Below are 8,300 nucleotides of genomic sequence, written 5' to 3'. Positions count from 1 at the left end.
AGTCCACCTAGAAGTTTTGATAGATTGTCTGATAGTGCTACATGTGGGTGGCTTCAAAACAATACCTAGCCCAGACCCCTTCACATTAGAAGCACTGTTTGTGAAATGGGTCCATACCCCTAATGATGTACCCGACTTTAACAACAGTTCCTTTTTCACTTCGGGTACGAGGGTTGGCGTGAAATCGACAACGAAGTCTACTAAAATTTGAGACTTGATGGTCGTTCGGGGTTGATACTCGATATCGTACTCACTGAGTTCGATGGCCCATTTGGCCAATCGACTTAAAAGTTCGAGTATGTGCAAAATATTACGAAGTGGGTAAGTGGTTAACACACATATTGGATGACATTGAAAGTATGGTTTCAATTTCCTAGAAGCTCTTATTAGTGCAAGTGCTAATTTCTCGAAGTGTGGATATCTAGTTTCTCTGTCCGCTAAGGTTTGACTTACATAGTAAATGGGAAATTGTGTACATTGTTTTTCTCGAACTAGGACACCACTTACCGCAATTTCCGACACCGCCAAGTATAAGTAAAGTTTCTCATCTCCCTTCGGGGTGTGAATAAATGGTGGGCTCGATAGATATTATTTTAATTCCTCTAATGCTTGTTGGCATTCTGGGATCCAAGTGAAATCATTCTTCTTCTTGAGTAAAGAGAAAAATCTATGGCTTCGATCCGATGACCTCGAGATATATCGGCCTAAAGCATATATCTGCCCAGTTAGACTCTGTACGACCTTTACGCTGTCCACGACGGTGATGTACTTGATGACCTTGCTTTTATCGGGGTTGATCTCGATCCCCCGATTTGACACCATGAAGCCTAGGAACTTGCCCGAGCCTACCCCAAAAGCACATTTCTCGGGGTTGAGTTTCATGTTGTATTTCCTCAAAATCTCGAATGTTTCCTGCAAATGAGCCAAATGGTCCTCTGCGTGCAGGGACTTAACTAGCATGTCATCAACATAAACTTCCATTTACTTACCTATTTGTTCTTCGAACATCTTATTTACTAGGCGTTGATAAGTAGTTCCTGCATTTTTTAGCCCGAAGGGCATTACATTGTAACAATACGTTCCCTATTTGGTGATAAATGAGGTCTTCTCCTGGTCTTCCGGGTTCATCTGAATTTGATTGTACCCGGAATAGGCATCAAGAAATGTAAGGATCTCGTGGACAGTCGTGGCATTGATCATGCGATTGATGTTAGGAAGTGGAAAAGAGTCTTTAGGGCATGCCTTGTTCAAATACTTATAATCTATGCACATTCTAAGTTTGTTCCCTTTTTTAGGGAATACGACTACATTGGCTAACCATTCGGGGTATTTTACCTCCCGAATGGACCCTATTTTGAGAATTTTAGTTACCTCGTCCTTTATGAATGCATGTTTACCTCGGACTCGGGCCTTCTCTTTTGTTTTATTGGTTTGTACCTGGGGTCAAGGCTTAGACGATCCGTTGTTATCTCCGGTGGGATCCTTATCATGTCTAAATGGGACCAAGCAAAACAATCCATGTTATTTATAAGAAATTGAATAAGCTTTTTCCTGAGTTCGAGGGTTAACCCCGTTCCCAGGCATACCTTTTTCTCGGCCAGATACTCGATAAATATAACCTGTTCCAGCTCCTCGACAATTGATTTGGTAGCGTCGGAGTCTTCGGGAACAATAAAGGTTCGAGGAGTTAGAAAATCCTCCTATTCTTCTATCTCTTTCTCTCCCGATTCGGTCGAGGCAGGTGGTTGTGATTGCTATTTGGATTGTTTAACCTTGATGATCGACTTCTCCGAGGCCGATTACGTCGATACGGGTACTACCTCATCAACTATAAACATTTCCTTTGCCGCATGCTACTCCTTGTACACTATTTTCATGCCATCCAACGTCAGGAATTTCATCATTTGGTGAAGAGTTGAAGGAACTGCCCTTATGTTGTGGGTCTAAGGCTTCCCGAGTAGGGCATTGTACCTCATGTCGCCCTCGATCACGTAGAACTTGGTATCCTGAATGGTTCCGGACATGTTCACTGGCAAAGTAATCTCACCTTTAGTTGTTTCACTGGCCATGTTGAAGCCATTTAAGACCTGAGCTATGGGTACAGTTTGATCTTGTAGGTCGAGTTGCTCCACGACCCTTGATTGGATGATATTCGCCGAACTACCTGGATCCACTAAAACACACTTAACTTGAAATTTATTTAATAATATAGAAATTACCAAAGCGCCATTGTGTGGTTGAGAAATGCCTTCTGCTTCTTCGTCGTTGAATGATAAGGAGCCCTCATGCACATAATCTTGGGTCCGCTTCTCCCTAGTAATAGGTACCTTTGTGCGTTTGAATACAGGCCTGTGAGCACCTAATATACATGAAAATAACTCCTAAAAATAGACCAAAAGTAATTTTAATTGATTTTTAGAAGTTTTTTCTTTATTTAGTTGCATTTCATGCATTTTTAAATCTTAGAAAAATCATAAAAATTATCATGTTTTAATATCATTCCATCTTAGGTTTAATTTGCATTTAGGAATTTAATTTCATTCATTAAACAAAAATCACAAAAAATTACTACAATAGTCATGTTCACATTTTAGCTTTTAGTTTTAAATTAGTTATTGTTAAATTACTAAAGATAAGTAAAATTAACTTTACAAAATAATTTAAGGTAGAGCCTAATTTAGGATTTTATTTGGCTTGTTTAATTAATTCAACTAGATTTTTTAAATCAAAGAAAGAAAGAAGAACAAAAGAGAAAAAAAAAGTTGTCTTATTTTTGAATTGGACCAAGGCTCAAGAGACCCAAAACAAGTTAAATTTGCCCCAAACCCACCTACCTGACCCACCTGCCCGACCCGTTTTCCCCTCACAAAAAATACCTAGACCTAGAACCGAACACACATTATCAGTTAGAGGTCCCCATTTTTTAGACCTAGGAAAACGGCGGATCTACAACCAGCCCCATATTCCTTCTTCACTATCATCTTCAACCCAAAAAATCAAAAAACTTCATCAGATTTTTAGACCGAGGAAAAACGAAGACCATCAACTCCTTCATTGGAGAGCCACAATTACCATTTTTAATTAGACCCTTCATTTTCCTAAGAAAAATTGGCCATCCTCTGATTTCATCGTCGTGAACACTAAATCTTCTTTTCCACCTTTTGGAATTCTAAGGCGAAATGCCAAAACATAAGAGATTTTGATTATTGTTCTATTTTTCTTCTTCAAGATACAAGAAATAATAAAAAGATTTTTCCAATTTTGCTTTAGTTTGTTATTCAGATCCAAAGAAAAAGCACAAAAAATATTTTTTCTTGCATTTGACTTCGAAAAGAAGCTGAGAATCATTGAAATGGAGTTTGTATGAAGTTGTTTGTTGGAAATGAGGTCGTTTCGAGTTGTTTGTTGGCTACCGCTCGAGGTGTGATTCACGGTTGGTTGTTGTTTTCTCTTTCGGATTTTTGGAGCCAATCTTGTAAATGTTGATTTTTTCAGTCATTATTAGAAAAATTCTTGCTCGAACAGGTAATCCTCTTTACTCTAGTATTTATTCTTGCTCAAACAGGTAATCCTCTTCACAATAGTGATGCGAAGGTCACTTAGGCCCAACTCTTTGCGAACGCGACAGGCCTATCGCGAATGCGATGAAGGCCTATCCAGTGATTTTAAAACAGAAGCCAAATTGGGGTTTAATCAAAATTTCATAACTTCTTCCAAACTCCAAATTGGGCGATTTTTGAAAGAGGATTTCACCACCAATTCATAGGTATGTAATCTTAGACTCATTTTCTTCAATTTCCATTAACACTCATTAGATTTCTAGGATCAAGTTCTTAAGGGTAGAAAATTAGAGATTTGGGTAGAGTTTGGGCTTTTTGTATAATTGTTATTTAGACCTCGTTTTGGGGTCGAATTTTGGAACTAATTATATATTTGGTCTCATGGGTGAATGGGTGATCGGGTTTTGGTCCGAACCTCGTATTTTGACCAAGTGAGTCCGGGGTCAATTTTTGACTTTTTGGGAAGAATGATGGGAAAGATATAATTAAGCATTGGAATTGAATTGTTTAGCGTTTATTGATGTTATTAAGTCGATTATGTCTAGATACAATTGATTTGGAGTCAAAATTCGAAAGGAAAGGCATTGTTTGAGGTTTGAGTTGGTCGTGGAAGTTCGAGGTAAGTGTTCGGTCTAACCTTAGCTTGGGGGATTAGGAGTTGTGTCCTATTTGCTATTTGCTTCTTGTTGAGTACGACATATTGGCATGGTGACGAGTATCTATATGTTGGTTTTGAGCATGATCGTGAGTCTTAAATTGCAATTTATTTTGTGTTCTTAAATAGTACTACGGATGCTTTAATTGATGATTCTCGATATTGAGCAAGGATTAAGATTTTTTTCGTGGAAATTACTTATGATTGAGTATTGGTGTTAGCTGAGATGAGTAGAAGTTGGGTTAATATTGGTTATAGTTGTTTCTCCCTTGCCGGGACATATTTACTTTTACTGTCGAATCCCTTGTCGGGATAGTATAGCTTATTGTTGATCCTTTGTCGGGACTCTTGGTATGGTTGTTGCTAAAAGTATATAAATGTTATGTTGGATCGGCTTGCATGCTGCAACAATACTATATATGGAACGGGTTTCACGCTGCAATAATGTTATGTTGGATTGGGCTGCATGCCGCAATAATACTATATATGGAACGGGTTGCACGCCGAAACAATGTTATGTTGGATCAGGTTGCACGCTGCAACAATGTTATATTGGATCGAGTTTCACGCCGCAACAGTGATATAAACAGATCGGGTTGCACGCCACAACAGTGTTAAATGATAGGGATCGGGTTGCGTGCCGCAACAATGTTACTATGGTTTTGTTGTAAATCTTGAATTGTTCTCTCATGTTTCTCTTAAGTTTCTGCTGGATTCGATATTTCCCCCATAGCATGTACCCCTCCCATGTTAATTGTTTATTCCTGTTTATTTTCCGTTGTATATTATATAACTGCACAGGTTTATCTGGAGTCTGGTCCTAGCCTCATCACTACTTCGCCGGGATTAGGTCAGGCACTTACTAGCACATGGGGTCGGTTGTGCTGATGCTACACTCTGCACTATGTGCAGATTCCGGAGCAATTTTTGGACAGTAGCACTTGGGGAGCCTCCCTTTAGTCCAGCCAGAGATTCCAAGGTAGTGCTGCAGGCGTCCGCAGGCCCGACGTTCTCTTCTACTTTATTATGTACTCTGTTTTCATTAAATTTCCAGACAGATTGTATTTCTTTCAGACAATTGTTGTAGTAATCTTAGTCTGTCCGTGATATCGTGACACCAGATTCCGGGTAGAGATGCGTGTTGTCATTATCATACTGGTCTTGGTTATTATATTAGATTATGTCTTCCGCTTGATTTCATTTATCGTTAATATCTAAATGTTGGATACCTATTAAGTCAGATTGTTAAAAAGGGTTAAAAATGAAAGAGTTAGAAATTTTCTATGTTTAGTGGCTTGCCCAACTTCTACAATTAGGTACCATCACGACTCCCGAGGGTGGAAAATTCGGGTCATGACACCACGTTTTCCAAAGTCTCTTTATAAAAGGAAAATCTATGATTGTGCCTTGAAGTTTTATTTAGCATTCATGATCTATGAGTTAGCAATTAAACTCCTTTGAAGAATTATTTTACTTATTGTTCAATTTGATCTCACTATTACTTTAGAGTCATTAGATTATGAAAGGTCTCTCATATGGCTTTTAGTTTAGAAGAACTCTGTTGGTATTTGATTCACATTGGTTGATACAAATGAATCCTTCGTAAAAATGTGTTTCTGTAAATCTCTTAAGCATGTCAAATATGAATATATAAATCTGCCCTTTGACTTTCATTTGCATTGTGGGTAAATAATTTTAATTGCCTTTAATACATGGCATTGGACTCTTTAAGATCAAGTGGTTATGGTCACGTATTAAAATGAGCAATTTTGAAAATCGTAGCTTGTTTTAGGCGCATAATTAACTATCGTGACTATGGGTATGGTTTCCGTGGCATAGTCATGGTACATAATCCCAAATTTGGGTGTGCATTTCATGTGATCCGATCATAACAACTTCGAATATTAATAAAAATAAACATATCATAAATTGTGGGTGCATTTCATGTAGCATGGTTTACGGTGTGCTCCAAAATGCAAGTGTATGACAATCGTAACTTGTTCAAGAAAAATAATTTCATAAATCCTAAAAAATGGTTAAATAATTAATTAAAAGCGGTAAAAGGAATAAAATGCATAATAGGTTTCAAAACATGTAATTAATCAGATAATAGGCCAATTGATAATAGTTAAAGCGACCATGCTAGAACCACTAAACCCGGGAATGCCTAACACCTTCTCCCGGGTTAACAGAATTCCTTACTTAGAATTTCTGGTTCTCAAACTTTTAAAATAAAGTTGAGATTTCCTCAATTTGGGATTTTAAAATAAACCGGTGACTTGGGACACCAAATAAATTATCCCAAGTAGCGATTCTGATTTAAATAAAATAATCTCATTTCGATTTATATCACTTTAATTGGAAAAACTCTCTTATACCCCCCCTCTCAGGTAGTAAAAAAGGAGGTGTGACAGCTCTGACGACTCCGCTGGGGATAAGAACCCAGAACTTCTGGTTCAGGGTTCAGAATTCGAGCTTAGAATAACTGTTATAGTTGGCTTTTATTTATTATCTAATTTTTATGTGTTTGAACCTAATGTGCTAAATGCCGCTTTTTACCGCATTGATATTGTTTGGACTGTATATAAACTGTTACGAAACCCTTCTTCTCTCTGAGTCTTCTAAATTATCTGGGAAGTGTGCACTTTGTGTGACTTCTTTTCTGTTAGAGTCATATCCCAATTTTAGAACGAGATTCGGACAAGTTCCAAAGCCGGTAAAGCTTCTGTATTCCCAGTACGCTGCCCCCCCCAGCTCGAGTTGTCCGCTCGGTAAGCCAGGTCTAGAACAAATACACCCATGTTTTAAACCTAAAATAACATAGCCTTATGCCGGATCCCTAGTAGGTACGTTTGTTTGCATCACGTGCATCTGACTTTGGGGACTCAATACAGGGGTTGAGTTCGTCTAGGACAGGTGCACCTGAATTAAAAAAACTATCTTGATGCATCTTACGTACTACTTGCACATCTGTTTGTTTCAGCTTGCATGTTGACCGGCTTCGAGAATAGAGAAAAAAAATCAAAAAAGAAAAAAAAAGAGAAAAACGAAAATAAAAAACAAGAGTGAGAGGTAAGTATTTGAAAAAATTCTGAAACTCTACGAAATTCTAAAAAGAAAAGAGGGAAAAAGAAAAGGACAAGGTCATTTCAAAATAAGCCCAAAATCTTCAAGTGCCATGTTTCCCCGTTCCGTCAAAACTGACCGAACTACGCGGGCCTGATTCTCATCGGATGTGAGATACGTAGGCAAACCTAATCGGTTCCGACCCCAATTTTCCAAAAATCCAAAAACATTTTCCTTTAGTTCCTTCTTTAGAAATCTTTCCTTAGAAAATTTTAAAAAAAAAATACAAAGAAAAAAAGAAGAAGTTTTTAAACTCAAAAAAAATAAATTAGTTTCCGTCTATGGAAAAAAGAAATAAAAATATCAATAAAAAATCAAAATCCAAAATACGGGCTTCCTTCATTTTGAAGTATTTTTCCCAAAAAATCCAAAAACAAATCATAAAAAATATTCTTTTCTTCTTTAGAAGTCTTTCTTTTACAAATGTCCATAAAAAATTGAGAAATAAAAGTCCAAAAATATTTTCGCTTTTCTTTAAAAGTACTTTCGAAAATTAAAAAAAAAAAGAAGGGAAACTCAGAAATCCAAAATGTTTTCTTAAAAATCCTTCTCTCGAAAATCCACAAGTCAAATCAAAATAAAAAAAAAAGGGTTTTCTACCTTTTTAAGAAGTCTTTTCCTAAAAATTCAAAAAAAAAAAGAATAAAAAAATTTCTTTTCCTTGTTTAAAAGTCTTTCTTTCAAAAAAAAAAAAAATTGAAGTCTAAAAATATTTTCGTTTTTCTTTAGAAGTACTTTTGTAAATGTAAAAACAAAATAAAACTCAGAAGTCCAAAATATTTTCTTAAAAGTCCCTCTTTCGAAAATTAAGAGGCAACATCCAAAATCTAAAAAAATATGTTTTTCCTTCTTTAGAAAAAGGAAAAACAAATGAAAATTCAAACAAAAATATTTTCCTTTTACTTTTGAAATTCACAAAGTTTCAATCAAAGGAAAAGAAATTTTTAGAAGTCTTTCTT

At 36.6% G+C, this 8,300-nt stretch overlaps 1 long non-coding RNA gene across 2 annotated transcripts; it reads left to right on the top strand.

The window, feature by feature from the left end:
• Window positions 1–2,891: 2,891 nt before the first annotated feature.
• On the top strand, window positions 2,892–5,391 carry LOC107790281 (uncharacterized). 2 transcript variants are annotated; one of them, XR_012703642.1, is made up of 4 exons: window positions 2,912–3,433; window positions 3,566–3,766; window positions 4,106–4,179; window positions 5,128–5,391. It is a non-coding gene; the product is annotated as an uncharacterized LOC107790281 (long non-coding RNA). The 2 variants fall into 2 exon arrangements; XR_001649002.2 differs by lacking the exon at window positions 4,106–4,179 and having other exon boundaries at window positions 2,892–3,433.
• The last annotated feature ends 2,909 nt before the right edge of the window (window positions 5,392–8,300 follow it).

Source organism: Nicotiana tabacum, chromosome 20 (genome assembly GCF_000715075.1).
Source record: "Nicotiana tabacum cultivar K326 chromosome 20, ASM71507v2, whole genome shotgun sequence".
NCBI lineage: Eukaryota > Viridiplantae > Streptophyta > Magnoliopsida > Solanales > Solanaceae > Nicotiana > Nicotiana tabacum.
This window is presented reverse-complemented; position numbering and strand designations above follow the sequence as displayed.